General features: G+C 50.6%; 2 long non-coding RNA genes across 2 annotated transcripts in view; one reads left to right on the top strand and one right to left on the bottom strand.

Annotated features, from left to right (window-relative positions):
• LOC112442266 (uncharacterized) overlaps nt 1-16,544 on the top strand; it is a 241,951-nt gene that overhangs the window by 62,703 nt on the left and 162,704 nt on the right. The gene's annotated exons all lie outside the window — the stretch shown is intronic.
• Nucleotides 2,194-6,394, bottom strand: LOC100847370 (uncharacterized). Its single transcript, XR_238288.5, has 2 exons — nt 5,584-6,394; nt 2,194-4,522 (listed from the first exon to the last, which is right to left on the bottom strand). It is a non-coding gene; the product is annotated as an uncharacterized lncRNA (long non-coding RNA).

Below are 16,544 nucleotides of genomic sequence, written 5' to 3'. Positions count from 1 at the left end.
CCACTGCAGGCTTTCACCCAGTGCGGGTGCCGATTAAGGACAGACAAACCTCTGAAGTCCCCAGCATGCCAAGTGCAAGCTCATGAAGGAAGTTGAGTGTATAAATTGAGGCTCAGATCAGGGGACTGCCTGGGAGCAGGTAGAATGTGCTGAAGCTGGATTCCACGCCCGATGCAACCCCCTCCGAGTCTCTGGGGTGGGGTCAGGCATCTGTACCATCGGAGCTCTCGGGGACCAGAAAGGACAGGCAGGGCTGGGACCCACCGGGCCGGGGGGATGGGAGGTAGAGGTGGGACGAGCAGGAGACAGAGTCTCTGGGGCGGACGTGAGCCAAATGGTGAAGGGGAGAAAGATGCGAGACCCCTGCCGCCTGCCCCCACCTCCCCTTCCCCCGGCCTCTCTCATCTCCACCTCCTGCCCACCCCACTTATCTCCTGATTCTCAGCTGCTGCTCCGCAGGTCTCCGAGGCTTTCTCCTCCTGTCCATCTGTCCCCCCTCCCCAACCATTCTCCTCTCTCCTCCTGTGTCCCAGGCCAGCCACACAGCCGGTCCTGCGATACCGCCTCCTTCCTGGCCTTCGGTCCAGGCTTTGATGCCGGAGGTGTAAGGTTGCTGCAGCCTCGGAGGGAACTAGGCTCCTGAGGAGTTGCTCTTACTGGGTCACCGAAGCAGCAGCAGCGTGGGAGGCTTTGCTAAAGCAGCAAGTGCCTGGAATCCCCCTCCTTGGGGCATGTGAGACACAGGTGGCGGGGCTTCCAGGCCATGCTGAGAACCTCTGTCCCAAGGCATGTTCGGCTGGACCCTCTGTCCAAGCTGGACAAGGACCTAGGAGGGTCAGTGCAGTCCCACTGGGCTGCAGGATGCACGGTGATTTGAAGAGTCTGCTAAGAAGTGGGGCAACAATGCCTGCCCAAGAGTGAGGGAGGTGACATGGGGAGGCCCCCCGGGAGCTGCAGGGGCTGTGGGTCTGTCCCCGTCCCACCTAGTGCCTCCCCGGTCATGCGCAGGACGCGGACACTTGCTGCCTGCACCGCTGGACGGCACTGCTCCACAGGAAGGAACCAGGCTGGGTATTGAAGTGGGCACGAGCTGGAAGGCGCACTGCTCATTGTCTGTGTTGGGAAAGGGGAGACAATTTCCCAGCAAGGGCCTGGGGCAGATGAGGTCTTAGCGGGGGAATCTGAGGAGCTTGAGTCACTTGGAGACGAGATGTGGCTGAAATGCAGGAGATAAAGCAGAGCGGGGCTGTTGGTTTCTGAGTCTGGGTGCTGAGTCAGTTGACAGCAAAAACAAAGTGAATAAAATTCCTGACCTGTATTTTCAAAGCACCTTTCAATCCCCTCTGCTGTGAGCTGGATGCTCTAAGCCCACTTTGTTTTCTTACTTATTTTCTTCTTCTTCTTATTTTACTTATTTGTGTTTCTCCACTGTGTCGAATGGCATGTGGGATCTTAGTCCGTCGACAAGGGATCAAACCTGAGTCCCCTGCAGTGAAAGCAGTTTTAACCACTGCGCCACCAGGGAAGTCCCTCTGAGACCACATTTAGGGGTGAAGCAAGAAAAGCCGTTAGTGATTCCAGGACCCGAGTTCACATGCACGCTGTGCAGCCACTTTCTCAGGTCTGCTCCGAGCTGCCTCTCAGTGGTCCCTGGAAGGGCTTTAGGAGGACACGGTGACCTTTAAGCGGTGCAAAGGGTCACAGTGCTGGGATGTGCCCCAGCCTTTTCACAGAAGGAGAAAATGGGGCCCAGAAATAAAGACGGGCTCCTGGTCATGCAGTTAGTGGGGCACAGGCCCCATCGCCACCTCCCTGACCCCCCGAGAGACCCCCAACCCCGGCTCCCAGGTGGCGGGCACACACACACACACACACACCTCTGGCAGTGGGAACTCACAAATGCCTGAGATGCCACCGGGTGTGCGGAAGGGGTGGGATCTTATATTCCAAATGATTTTTTTTCTTTTGAATGTAGACATCTGGCGTCCTATAAATAAAATTGAAAATGTAAATATTGTAAAACTCATTAGAGAGTGGTTTTCAGTTTGCTGAGAGCACGGGTCAGCTGCGACCCCACTGCGCCGTGGTGGGAAAGCCACCCCACACGCCGGCGTTCCAGCACCGCACGTCGTCCCGGTATCCCCCGGCTGGCCAAGCGGAGCTGAGTCTGACGAATAAACATTAAACCATGGGTCGGTTGTCTCCTATTTATTAACTCGCATTAACAGTTTTCAAGAACTACATAAAAACCTTTCTGCTTTCATTTAATACACAGGGAAAAAAAATACATCATGAAGGGAGAATATCACATTTTCTGTCGTAAGAACACGGTTCCGGTGCGCACCGATCGAGCCCCAAGACGTGCACTCGGCCAGATTCCTAATATCAGGTTTACAGCACTCTTCAAAAGACGTTTTCTGTCCGAGACACATTAAACAAGCTTTATTTAATAACGCTCGATTTGACTTATCCAATTTAAACATTTGCTCTGATCAGCAACCATTTGATCCTGCCTTCGTTTCAGGCAGCAGAATAATTTCTCTGGGTTATTTTTCTTTGGTGCAAGGTTGATCCCGGAGGCAGAATAACTTCTCTCAAATTCTGTGTGTTTCTCTAATTCGTGCTGCGAGTGGAAAGGGATAGAGCCATAAAAAGCCTGTGCTGAAGGCTGCTTTTATAATGTTTACGTTGCTCGTCCTCACGTCTGTCTGGCTAAAGACAGGCGATATCATTTAAAAGACCCCTCCTAGCCCGATAATTAGGAGAGACCTTTTTCTTAACTTAGAGCATCAGAACATGAAGAAATTCTCAACTTGGCAGTCTTTGCGGGAATATATTTTGCCATCTGCCATCTACTTGCCCCCACTCAGGGATTTTTTTATCAGTGGAGTGTACCAACCGAATGGTTATCCATTAAAAGTCAAAGAATTTAAGACAGTGAGGGGGAAGAGAGAGTTTAATATCTTAATTCACTGTTTTAAAAGAGGAAATGCCGCTTTGATTCTACTGTCCCAGGGATTATTTCATATAGCTCTTTAGATTACTGCTATTACTCCTGTTATGATTTTACTATCATGATATTAAAGCACAAATCATCTTTTTTTAGGGTTCATATTTGCATGCCGCCCTTTACAAATATCCAGCTCGAAGCCGGTAGCCCCGACTCCCGCCTGTAGGTATGGTAAAGTCATTCATAAGGACAGAAACCTCTGACAGCTCCACTCCCCCAGAGCAGCGCAGGGTAAGTTGGCCAGAAGGGAGGGTGGGAGCCCCCCTGGCCGTTATCTGAGCGACCTCCGGGCAGGCATCTGCTCCCAGGCCCAGAGGGGGGTCTTTGTCGGTGAAAGGAGCATTTGCAGGGCCGGCCAGCGCCTGGTTTATGGACCTGGCCGGTGGGAGAGTGCACCCCGCCCAGCCTGCATCCAGGCCTGAAGTGTTTACCCCTGGGGTGATTTACATCACCCAGGTGTTCATTCGGGGAAACATCTCGGCTCCGAGCTGACACGGTGATTGCCCTGGAGTTGCAGACTTCGGCATTCTTCTGTTCGTAACGTCTGGGGGCCAAAGAGATTTTTAAAAACAGAAAGTCCTGGCCCAGAGTGGTTCGTGTCCTGGGGTTTTCACACAGGAGGGCCGAGGGACGTCTGAGCCCGGTGCCCCTCGCCCTTCCCCGGGTGGAGGAAATTCTCGTCGCCCAAACTGCGGCCCTCCCCACCCTCCTGCAGACCCCTGTCCTCCGCAGGCTGCTCTGGCCTTTCTGTAGCTGCGGACACGCCGCATCAGGCTTCCCCACTGCTGTTAGCATCCTGGGGCTCCCCAAACCAAAAGTGTTCTCCTCAGTCAAGATGCGGGAGATGCGGGTCTCTGGGAACACAGACGTGTCCTGGAGAAAGACCAGAGCTGGTGTGCATTTGTTCCACACGGATCCACCTCTGCTGGTGCTGACGTTTTGAAGACTCGTTCCGTAGGCACTCCTTTCACACCAGAAGCCTGTTCTGTGCTTGCTGCTCACATTTTGAGGCAGGTGGTGCCGTTGCCGTTTTGACCTGTGTTTGCACTGAGGGTTCCTAACGCCTGTACCGGGGTAGCCTTGTGCCGTCCTAACACCAAATTAAAATAAGCCCCGAGGAATCGAGATTTTGTTTGTTTTTCAAAAGCACATATTTAAAATGTTGTTTTATCGAACCCATCCCACCCCTATTTTGAAAGAGTTGGGACATATATTACATGTCCTTTTTTACACTTGTATCCATTATTTCTCCAGCCATTGCTGATAACTGATGAGGAAGAAAATAAGTGTATTTCTGCCACATGGAAATACATATTTGTGTAGGAGACAGACAAGGACAATTATGGGGAAATTGAGAATGCTTCTTGTCTTTTTGTTTTCATTTTTACAAATACCTCTTTCACTGGTCCGGAGAATGCTCAGTTGATTCTTAGAGCTGGTCTCAATTCAGCTGTTTCTCTCTCTCCTTGACAACGTGTCTCCCAAACCCATCATTTTGCCTCTTTATGCAACCTGCAGATAGAAAGCATTTGGTCAAATGCTGGGGGCCATCAGATCTGGGTTAGCAAGTGATAGAATTCCTTCTGCTCTGACCTCTGTGTTTAAAAGAGTCTTTTCAGCCAGTGATTTGTGTACTAACAAATTCATAGAAGCACTCACATTTCTCCTATCTGTACCCCTTTCTTCCAAATTATAGATATGTAAACCTCCCCAACACAGAAAAAGATCACTGATTTGCTGTGCTAAACTGGGAGATATTTTCACCACCAGCAACTGTTTAAAATTCCCACCCCTGGAGTGAGGGGGAAAAAAATCCATCAATAAAACGAACTTTGATTTCCAAACGTCAGGCTAAATGACCACGGACCCGCTTGGGAAAAGGTTGTTCTCTGTGACTGCTCACAGCCTAATATTGAGAACAGTGGAAAATATCACACTGATCATAAGAAAAAGAGCCAATGTGTAAAAGAACTAATTTTTCCATCGCTATGGACCTCTTAATGGTGTGCATTTGTGAATCTCTGGTGTGAATCTAAGATGCCTCAACACATGCCTGTTTTGAATGTGGGCGCATGAAAAGACGCGTGTCCACAGTCTGTTTTAACAAACTGCCTGAGAATTCTACCCACTCTGCAGGGCATCAATGCCACTAAGAGAACAACGTCACTAAACTACCAAACTCATTTATTTTAAACTCCGCTGAAACAGCTCCCCCAAAGCAGGTGACTATCGAAAGATTTTTTTTTTTAATTCTAAATAACAAGAGAGATAAAAGTGAATGTCATTCTATGAGGTCTGAACATTAAAATGTTAAGAGAGAGTTAACCAGGGTCTGGTAAATGGCTAAACAGATTAGTAGCCTTACTTTTTAACATATAAACATCTGAAACCCGTTTCCTGTTTAAGAAGAAGAAAAAAAAAAAAGTCTAGGTGGATGACCTCGGGCACTTTTTTTTGATTAACAAATGTGAATTGTACATCATGGTGGAAAAAAAAAAATGGCCCACGCTTGGTGGTCTTTCTCCAGTCTGTATACGGGAGAGAGAGAGAAAAAATACAAAAATAAACGTTACCTTCTCACTTTCCGGGTGGGCAATGCCATTTCTGCAGTGGCGTCCAGGGCTCTGGCAAATGTTAAGGCTGTCACTGCGGACGGAATCCCTGTGGTCTGCGAGCCTCCGGAGAGTCCGAAGAAAAACATTCTCCGCATACTTGCTGGCGGGTCCTATCTCCAGGCCCTGGCCCGGCCCTGCAGGCTCGTGTCACCGGGCCGGCCGCTGGGACACACTCATCTGACCCCACGCCTCCCTCGCGGCTAGACCTGCAGCGGGGTGCCAGCCGGACCGGTTCACTGCCGCAACCCAGAGGACACACGGAGTGGAGTCAGCCTCCGGGACCAAGCGCCAGCTGCAGTCTGTTCAGCCGAAAAGAGCTTAGCGGTTCTGACACATTCTGACAAGATACATTTTATAGGGTTTGTGCTAAAATTTGATATTGGAAGTGGGGATTCCAATTTTATGTCTCGGATAATAACAATAACAGCTGGGACCTTTAAGAAATGTGTGTATTCCTCCCATTAAGAGTCACATAATAAAAACTATTTATGTCAAACACCTTATAAGGGAAAGATTTAGCCTGAATGTCAATATAACATATAATACTTTTTTATATTCAGATTAAAAAAAAAATCTGGGGAAAAAAATCCATTATCAATGTTAACTATTAGTTTTGACTTAGACCAGTGGATATGTGGTGGTTTTAAAAATCTAAAGTTGGCATCTTCTTGCTTTAATTTGCAAAGTCATTGAAGCGCCTCTTTTTGGTATTATTTCTGTATAAATTAGAAGAAAAAAAAACAAAAAATGCTGATACATCTTTTTTTCCTTCAAGTCCTTCTGATGAAAAGATACAAAAGAAGGACACAGTTTTATGTGGCTTGATTTGATTTTGATAATTTCCAAGCCTGCAATAAAAAGAGTCGCTGGCCCTTACTCATCGGTGCTGTTTTTGTTCTCGGAGAGCAGCCGTGGCTTCGGGTCCAGGCTGGCGGCCCGAGCTCTCCTCATTCTGCTGGACAAACGGGGCAGCAGCTCAGATGGACTTCTTCCTCGGGAAAGGAATCTTGACATCTCGGCTCAAGGCAACGTCTGCAACCAGATTTCAAAGGGGCTTCCACTCGACTCTGGCTTCCCTGGGGTCATCACACCGACACGCTCCCAGGGGAATGAGCCTACTGCCAAACCGACCAGGATTCTCGCCCGGGCCGGTCACTTAGAAATGGCTGCGCGGCCCTGCTAGGCCGGCTTGTTAGGAAACCCCAGCTTCCTTCCTATCTCATCTGCTTAGACGAAGAGCAGAACCTGATTGGGATGAGAAGAGAACCCCAATTAGCAAAGCCAAGAGACGGCCATCCGTCCTGCACCCACATCCCTGGGTCAGGTCCGCATGTTTTTTTTTGACTCATGGACTCGTGTGACCGCGGGTTAATGAGAAAAGCCCATGGTGGCGGGAACCATCATCCAGGCTCGCTGAGCCCCTACCCTGGCCCCCAGCGCCTCCTTGACAGGATGGCACCCCTGTCCATGGAAGGATGAAGAGCCCATGGGGACCAATGCAGAGCCCCCTGCTCCTCAGGTCCTGTTGGAACCAGCTGACACCAGCCTAAACTCGGCCAAATGCCAGCTGAATTTCTTTTGTTATTAAGTCACAACTTGAATGTTACAGCCCCTGAGTGAACACAATCTTAAAAAAAAACTTCCTACAAAGCCTCTCCCTTCTCTTCTTTGTCAGAAAGTTGCTTCAGCCTAAATAGAAGCCATTTCCCTTTTCTTTTTAAAGGAGAGGGTCACCAGGTGCCCCCTGGGGTCCTCTGCCAGCTTCACCCTCCAGTACCAGCACTAATAAAGGCCACACCCCTGTGTTGGTGGCCATATTCCACGCGCTGATTTAATGCTGGCTTCACGGCTGCTATCAGAGAGAAGTGTGCTCCCAGCCAGGACTGCAAGGGCGTCTGAAGACACGGTGAACATTTGAAATTAAAAACGTGCAAGTCCAGAGGATGCTGCAGACACTCGGAACACCAGCTTCACCCACCTCGTCTCCCATCTTCTCAGTGACCCTCACGGTAGCCATCATCACCCACACGTGACACGGGGACGCGGAGAGACAGGAAGATGGGTACCCAGGGAAGCTCGGCAGTGCTCAGGGATGCCTGGTCAGAGCCAGCCTTTGACGGGACCTGTTAGATGCTAAACATCTTCCCTGCAGTCTATTGGCTTCAGGGAAAAGTTTACTTGACCCCCTCTGTAATCCCAGGGCCTTCCCAGGTGGCACTGGTGGTAAAGAACCCGCGTGCCAATGCAGGTGACATGAGACACGGGTTTGATCCCTGGGTGGGGAACATCCCCTGGAGGAGGGCATGGCAACCCACTCCAATATTCTGGAAAATCCCATGGACAGAGGAGCCTGGCGGGCTGCAGTCCATGGGGTCACAGAGTCGGACATGACTGAAGCAAATTAGCACCCATGCACGTCACTGCAGGAGCCAGGCTTTCTTATCGCGTGCATCTCCTAGAAGAGGAAACAGACAGAGAGGTCAGTCCATCTCTGAAGACCAGAGTGCTGGAAAGTGACAGAGGCGTCCCGCAGAGCCCGGGCTGCAGCCCCTGAGCTGTCACATCAGGTCCAGTGTCAGCTGTGAAAGCCCAGGTCACAAGCTAGCCCGTCACCTGGGTGAGTGGCTTCACCAGCTGGAGCCTCAGTTTGCTCACCTGTGAAGTGGGGCTGGAATGGGCCCCACCTTGGAGAGCTGTTTCAGGCTCACACGAAACAGTCCAGGGAAAGTGCACAGCACGTCGGAGGCACCGCACAGTCACCGCGTGCAGACCTGGGGGGTGGAGTCTCAGCCCAAGGCCTGTTCTATGTTCTCTGAGCGGCTGCGGGCTACACAGCTTGTGTCGGGGACCCATCTGGGAAAGCTGGGCCACGTCCTCAAATACCAGGAGAGCAACGTGCCTGGGCGGCAGGCAGCATGGTTCCCACATCAGCCAGGCCTCAGCTGGGCGGTCCAGGTCTGCCCCATGGAAGAGCTGGCTGGCAGCAGGTGCCCTGGGGTACAAGGAAGGATGTGCAGGGCCCCCTCCTCACTGGGGGCAGCACATGACATTATCACAAGACAGCACGAGAGATCCACAGGCCCCCTGCCCGCTCACCAGCCTTTCGCTGCCCCGGCTACACTCTGGCTTCTGTCGAATCTGTTTGGATGGTCAACCCCCACCAGAGGCCCCTTCCTTCTCCACCCTCTTCAGACACATCAACGGCCGCACAGACAGCCCCAGGAACAATAAACAGCCTCACATCCCGAAGCTGGCTCTGCTGGAGGCCTGGGGGCTTCCCGACACTGGCTGGGCAGCATGGCTCTCGGAGGCTTGGGGGGTCCAGCAGAGCCAGTTGAGAGCCTGCTTCTGCCTCTGACGAGCTGTGTTTGTTCAGGCAAGTAGCTTGCCCTCTCGGGATCCCACTTTCCCTGATTGCACAAGGGCAGCAGGGATGGGCAAAATGTTGGCTTGCAATAAATAATCAATTGCTGTTTTGCTGTTCAACACAGACCATGAAAGGAAAACACCCGAATGGATTGAGAGCAGTAGATTTTTTTTTTTAACAGGATGCCACCCCCTTACATGAGAGGCTAGAAAAAGAGTAGACCGTAAGACCCCAGGGACTGGCTCAGTAGTATACCAGGAAATCCCACCATCAGGAAACCTGGGTTTGGGTTTTTTTTATTTGCTGCTTAGCTGCAGCACGTGGAATCTTCCTTGCAGTGTCTGAGATCTTTCACTGTGGCGCGGGGCTCAGAATTTGTGGCATACAGGCTTAGTTAAGCCCCTTGGCATATGGTGTCTTAGTTCTCTGACTAGGGATTGAACCCACATCCCCTGCATTGGATGGAAGAGTCTTAACCACTGGACCACCAGAAAGTCCCTGGTTTGCTTTTTGCCACTCAGCTGCTGTGCCACCCTGGGCATATTACTTACCAAGTCTGGTCTCCTTTCCCCATCTGTAAGTGATGATCCGTAAGGTTGCCTCCTACCTTCTTCCTTTAACTACCAACTTAAATCTTCGGCCTCCAAGAAATCGCCTTAATAAACACACTGTTCTTCAAGGTGCTAGAATGTTCTTAAAGTACCCACACATATATATGATTAAAATGATGGCAACATTTTCAAATACAAAAATCTTAAAATAATAGAGTGGTGGGGTTGTGGGTGATTTGTTTTTCTGTAATTTGTTGTTGTTGTTCAGTCGCTCAGTCATGTCTGACTCTTTGCAATGCCATGGACTGTAACCTGCCAGGCTCCTCTGTCCCTGGAATTCTCCAGGCAAGAATACTGGAGTGGGTTGCCATTTCCTCCTTCAGAGGATCTTCCCAGACCAGTGATCGAACCTGTGCCTCCTGCATTGGCAGGTGGATTCTTTACCACTGAGCCACCAAAGTCTTGTATCTTCTTAACTTTTTCTGTGGATTTCTTCTTAAATACATATAGCTGTGACCGAACCCCTCGACTCTCAGACATAGTCCTGTGGAAATGCCCCTGGACCTTTGCCTCCAAAGTGAAAGGACCACAGACTTTTACTGTGGGAAGTGGACTTCATGGGAAAAGGCTTTTTTTTTTATTATTATCATGAGTTCTTTGGAGGACATTAGCTTTCATATTAAGGGATTTATTTACAGAAACTATGGGGAGAACATTTCTGTTGATTAAGAACATATGTTAAAAAAAGAGAGAGAAAGGAAGAAAAAAGAAAAAGCACAGATTGTCACATCAGTATAAGACAATCCTGGAAGTGTACTATCTCTTAAACCCACACCTGTGAGTGGTGGAGGGAGGTGGCCTGAGCTAAACCACAGATGTCAGGGCTGCACGTGGGGACTCCTCTCATCCAGGGCCCTTGTGTGCAGTGCGCACACAAGCCTGGGGGTCTGGCTGAAGTGCAGGTTCAGATGAGCAGGTCTGGATGGTACTGAGCTTGTCCCTCATCAGCCAGCACCCAGGGATGCCCAAGTCACCTGGTTCAGTCTGTGAACCGCTCAGGGTGGCCGGGTTTAGAGCAGACCGACCGTGGGCTTCACCTGCTTGGCGGGGGTGGCTGCCCAAGCTCCTCCATTGGGAGCAAGAGTTCTCGACCTGGACCACACTTTAGAGTCACCTGGGGAGAATTTGAAAAATCCAGTGCCTAGGCTGCACCCTAGACTAATTAACTCAGAATCCTTGGGGGTGTGGCCCAGGCATCAGGTTGCTTTCAAAGCACCCAAGCACCCCAATGTGCAGCTGGCTCTGAGGATGGCTGGTTTAGACACTGCCTCCCTCAAGGCTGGGGAGGAGGGAGTGAAGATGGATTGGTGATGTCTGTCAGGGGGAAGGGAGCGGAAGATCGATTGGTGATGTCTGCCAGAATGCCAGCATGGTGGAGAAGGATGAGGGACTTAGCATCCCTCAGGGCTAGGTGCCAGGTCTGCAGACTCTTGCCTACAGAGCCCAGCTTTTATTCCAGGATGACACACAGGCAGAGGTCCCTGTCTGAAGTACACTCCTCAGGACATAGTGTTCAGGCTTCTGGTGCATTGCTTGGCTGTGATTGGTTGGGCAGGGTTGAACGTTGACCTTCTGGGTCAGCCATGGTGGAAGGGGACAGGTTGCATGAGCAGGAGGCCGTGAGAGGTTGAGCCATGACTTGAATATCACCCCAAAGACAGGTTGGGGAGTGGGGTACATTCATGTAAGCCCCAATCTTAGGGATCCTGGAAGTTTGCCAGGAAGGATAAAGACCCCAGTGGGTTGCCCACATCCCAGTCAGGCCATCCAAAGCAAGAACATGATTGAGGAATTCGGTGTTTCTCCATATGCACTGACGGTAGGGTCAGAATAGAGGCCATCTCTGGGGAGGGTTTAGGCTGTGAAGGAGCAGGTCTTCTGGCTGGGGGCCCTGGGTGCTGGTGTATACCTTGTATTGAGGTGTACAATCATGTAAAACCATCAAGCTATAAATTTAAGACTTGTACACTTTCTGTACTTCCCTGGATATAAGTTAGTGAAAGGGGTTCATTCGTGTCTGACTCTTTGCGTCCCCATGGACTGAACAGTCCATGGAATTCTCTAGGCCAGAATACTGGAGTGGGTAGCCTTTCCCCTCTCCAGGGGATCTTCCCAGCCCAGGGATCGAACCCAGGTCTCCTGCATTGCAGGTGGATTCTTTACCAGCTGAGCCACAGGGGAAGCCCAAGAATACTGCAGTGGGGAGCCTATCCCTTCTCCAGCAGATCTTCTTGACCCAGGAATTGAACCAGGGTCTCCTGCATTACAAGCGGATTCTTTACCAACTTATCAGGGAAGCCCTATGGATGTAAGTTAAACACCAAGAAAAAAGGAAAAGAAATTAAAGGCAAGAAATGTAAATCTATACAATAAGTAAAATGTTCCAAAAGAATGTAGAAACACACAAATAGAAGTGATTTTTTTTAACTTTTTATTTTATATTGGAGTATAGCCAATTAACAGTGTTGTGATAGTTTCAGGTAGACAGCAAAGGGACTCAGCATAGGTACACGTGTATCCATCTAGGCTACTACATAACTTTGAGCAGATAAAAAAGACAATTACAAACAAGCCATTAGATGGGGGAAGCAGGGAAACATGACAAAAAATTGTAACAAATCTGAGGCTCAATGAACAGAAAAGAAAGTGAACCAGTAAACCAAATCACATTAAATATACTAATTGTAAATATAAGCACAGCCCTTAGTTAGCACTTTGCTGAATTTCCTTACCTCCTTTTTCGTGATTGAGTACTACTTTTTTGTTGAATTTCATAAAGGCATGGGGATAGCACCATAATCTTTTCAGGGTTTGTCTCAATCTGCTCTGGGCTGGATTAAAGTGTTGAAATTAATCAGGTGATCCTTGAGGACTTGGAGGGAATATTTTTAAGGATCTGAGATCTCAGAGGTCTTGAGCAAGGAGAATCCATGCAATAGCCAGGATGGATTAAGCCAAAGCCTGAACAAGGCTTACAAAGATGTAACTGAAAACAAAATCAATACTAAACTGTAAAGTGGAAATGACATGGCAGCTTTTCCTCCTCCTTTCAATGTATCAAATATCAAATCCATCTTTGAAAATGTAAGAACTGTTTTTCGGAGAAGGGGACTGGAGGAGCCTGTTTTTCCTGGTGAGCTGAATATGGTTTGCATGGGGATGTGGTGTGTGGGTGATGATGGGGCTGAGACGAGGCCCTGGTTTTGGAGAAGAGAAGGAGTTTGGACACTATTGTTATAGGCCAGACTCTCCAGTGCACATGTCTGTGATCAGAAAGAGACAGAGCAAAGGGGACGTGTCAGGTGTGGCAAGGAGTTGTGGGACACTGCCTAGAGAAGCAGGCACACTTACAGGGTCCTGGGAGTCTGGATAGTCGGGGGCAGAGAATTCAGGGTTCCTCAGAGAGGGATCTGGAGAAGGAAATGGCCATCCACTCCAGTATTCTTGCCTGGGAAATCCCATGCACCAAGGAGTGTGGCAGGCTACAGTCCATGGGGTCACACGAGTTGGACACAACTAAGCAACTAAGCTACCACCACCACCAGAAAGGGGTGGCACAGGTAACGTGCCTGGCTCACCTGTTCTCACGGGCATGTTTTTCTGGGGAACATCACTTTCATTCACCGTGAGTTGTGACTTACAAAATGCCCTCCCCAAGAGGGACAGAAAGGCAGTGACAGAAATTTATACCAAGGTGTAAATGACTACCTGCAGGCTCCCTTCCCCAAACCAGGATTGATGAAGAGATTTGGGAAACCCAAAGTGGGCTGGAGAGGGGACAGAGGAGGACTCTCCAAAGCAGGAAGGGTGGGGCCAGGTCAAATCACCACTCACTTTGAAGGGACAGCCCTTACAAGGAGCACAAGGGAAATTCCGGGTCAGCGTTGGTTCTCACCATCAGCATGGAAGATGTGGGTGAATTCATGCATCACTATAGCTTCCGAGGGGCTTCCCTGGTGGCTCAGTGGTAAAGAATCTGCTTGCCAATGCAGGAAATGTGGGCTAGATCCCTGGATCAGGATGATCCCCTGGAGAAAGAAATAACAACCCACTCCAGTATTCTTGCCTGGGAAATCCCGTGGACAGAGGAGCCATGGGGTTGCCAAAGAGTCAGACACAACTGAGCGACTAAACAACAAATTTCTGAGTCCCATTCAGCTGCATGCAGAGTCAGTGTCAGAAGACCGTGAGTCTAATGCAGGTGGCCCACAAGGAGAAATGCTGCCCTGTGAGCACAGGTCCTGGGAGGGGGTGACCCGAGAGCCCAGCCCTGAGGGGAAAATCCTGAAAGGGAGAGGGGGCCCCTCCTCCAGCCGCATTTACTCCTGGGTCACCCAGGACAAGAGTAAATGAAATGAGCAAAGTGACAGGGGCCAGAATTGCTGTAACTGACTGTGGGAGCAGGAGCCCCACCAACAACCTAGGAATCCACTCTGACCTACCCCTTGCCCCTCCCTGAAGCGGACAGCCAGGGGTGTCTGCTCCAATTAAGCATTCCGGAGCAGAGGAAGTAACCACAGGACAGGTTTGGGGACCCACTGGACCCACTTGGGGACAGGACTGAGCTAAGACTCCACTGATGCCCTGAAAGGACCAGTAGACGCAGTGCCATGGCGAGCCTTGGCATCAGCGTCTGTGCCCCGGACTTCCCAGGTATCTGATTGTCTCCTTCCTCCACGTGGTCACCTTGGCGGTCGGCTGTTCTTCCCCACCCAACCTCGCCCCTCCAAGACCTTCTCACATGGCAGCCAGTTGGCGTGCCACTCCCCAGATGTTGGCAATCATCCTCTTGCTTAAAATCCTTCATGGAGGGGAGGTCACCCATACAGGGCTCCAGTTGTGGGGTCTTGGCCCCACACTGACTTCAGTTGTCCCTTGGCTTGTGGCCGCCTCCCTCCAGCCTCTGCCTTAACACCACCTCTCCTCATCTTTCTCTTCTGTCTCTTATAAGGACACCCGTCCTTGGACTGAAGGCCCACCCAGGCCTGCTTCAGGATGAGCTCAGCGGGAGACCCTGAGCCTAATTACATGCACAGAGAGAAGAGTCAAGATGGCAGAATAGAAGGACATGGAGCCCAGCTCCTGCCAAAGATACAGCCAAAATACATCCCCACATGGAAGAGTTCCCGGAGAATACCTCACTGGACGATGGCAGAGGATACCAGACACCCCGAGGTGCAATAAAGAGCTCCATGTAACCAGCTAGGATGAAAACAAAAAGAGAAAAAGGAATCGGGACGGGACCTGCACCCCCAGGAGGAAGCTGGAAAGGAGAAAAGGTCCCCCTACATGGGGAGCCCCTTTTCGGGAAGGGACCTTAGTGGGGACAGAGGGGGAGTCTCGGAGGCTCAGAAGAGATTGCAGCTGCAGGTTGGTGGCAGCCAGAACAGAGAGAGAGTCACACCACCTCACTGTGGTCCCCAGCCCAAGACTTGAGACTGCTGGTACCTGCGGGGCTGGGGACTGAAACTCAGGCTTCAGAGGACTGACCTGCGGAGAGAACTGGAGTTAGAGACAGCCTGAAAAGGGCCGGACTGTGATGCTGAAACCACACAACTCAGACTGGGACTGGAACCCAGGGGCTGGGAGTCGAAACCACTGTCTTCATTGAAATTGCACATCTGATCTGAGGACTTCGTGAAGCTCTGGTTCTATATGTGTCCCCACAGAAGGAATTCAGTGAGGAACTAAGTGATAGGTAAGAAGTAGATTTATTTAGAGAGATACACACTCCCCAGACAAAATGTGGGCTGTCTCCGAAGGCGAGGGAGTCCCTGAAATACAGGGAGTTAGCTTCTATAGGCTGGGTGATTTCACAGGCTAGGGAGTGGGGGGACTATTCCAGCTATTTTGTGAAGTGCGTATGTTTGTGTGCTCAGTCGTGTCCGACTCTTTGCAACCCCATGGACTGTAGCCTCTGTCCATGGGATTTTCCAGGCAAGAATACTGGAGTGGGTTGAAAGTGGTGGGGATTTCCAGAAGTTAGGCCACCAGCTACTCTTTGGGTTTTGATGGCTGGCCTCAGAATTGTAGATGTGTCATTTAGCCGATGTGTTACAATGAACGTATAATGAAGCTCAGGGTCCCCTGGAAGGCAAATATTCCCCCATCTTGGCCCTAGTAGGTTTCAGATTTTGTCATGTTCTCGATGACTGTCATTCTTTTAAAGCTGTGCCCTGCCACACTTCCCCCATGTCTCAGTACCAGCCACATCTGGGGGTGTTTGCAGAGGAAGCCCAGACGCCATAGAAGCCAAGTGCCCTTACTAACCAGCTTGGCTTGTGAAGGGAGGGGCAGGGCCACCATTAGCAGCCTAGCTTTTGGCATTCTCGTGGCGGGTGGGCACCACCATTGAAACCCCACTGTTAACGTGCATGCATGGGAAAGGAGTGATGGGGGTAACCTTCCAGTTTGGAAAAACAAAAAGTCTAAAGCCCTGTGCATGCCTGGCCTCTTTGCCCAGCCTCAGGCCTTTGTACCAGGCCTCATCTGGTTCACAGTCCAGTATTGTGCTGTGTTAGTCGCTCAGTCATGTCCGACTCTTTGTGACCACATGGACTGCAGCCCACCAGACTCCTCTTGTCCATGTGATTCTCCAGGCAAGAATACTGGAGTGGGTTGCCATCCCCCCTTCCAGGGGATCTTCTCCACCCAGGGATAGAACCCAGGTCTCCCACATTGCAGGTGGATTCTTTACCGTCTGAGCCACCAGAGGCAGGTGTGGAGGGAGAGACATGGGGACAGGGGTCCTGTGGGCAAAAAGCATCTGTGGGAATAGGCACCAAGCATCTAGGGGTTAGATAGGGTGTCCAGAGCCAGTCTACATAGCGCCTCTGCAGGAATTCTCCAGATGGTGCCCGTCCTGGGCTGACCCAACCCTTCCCAGGGTGAGCAGCTGGGTGACTGCGGTGGGTGGATGCGCCCACTCCGCTGGGCAGGGA

The sequence above is a fragment of the Bos taurus genome, chromosome 18 (genome assembly GCF_002263795.3).
Source record: "Bos taurus isolate L1 Dominette 01449 registration number 42190680 breed Hereford chromosome 18, ARS-UCD2.0, whole genome shotgun sequence".
NCBI lineage: Eukaryota > Metazoa > Chordata > Mammalia > Artiodactyla > Bovidae > Bos > Bos taurus.
This window is presented reverse-complemented; position numbering and strand designations above follow the sequence as displayed.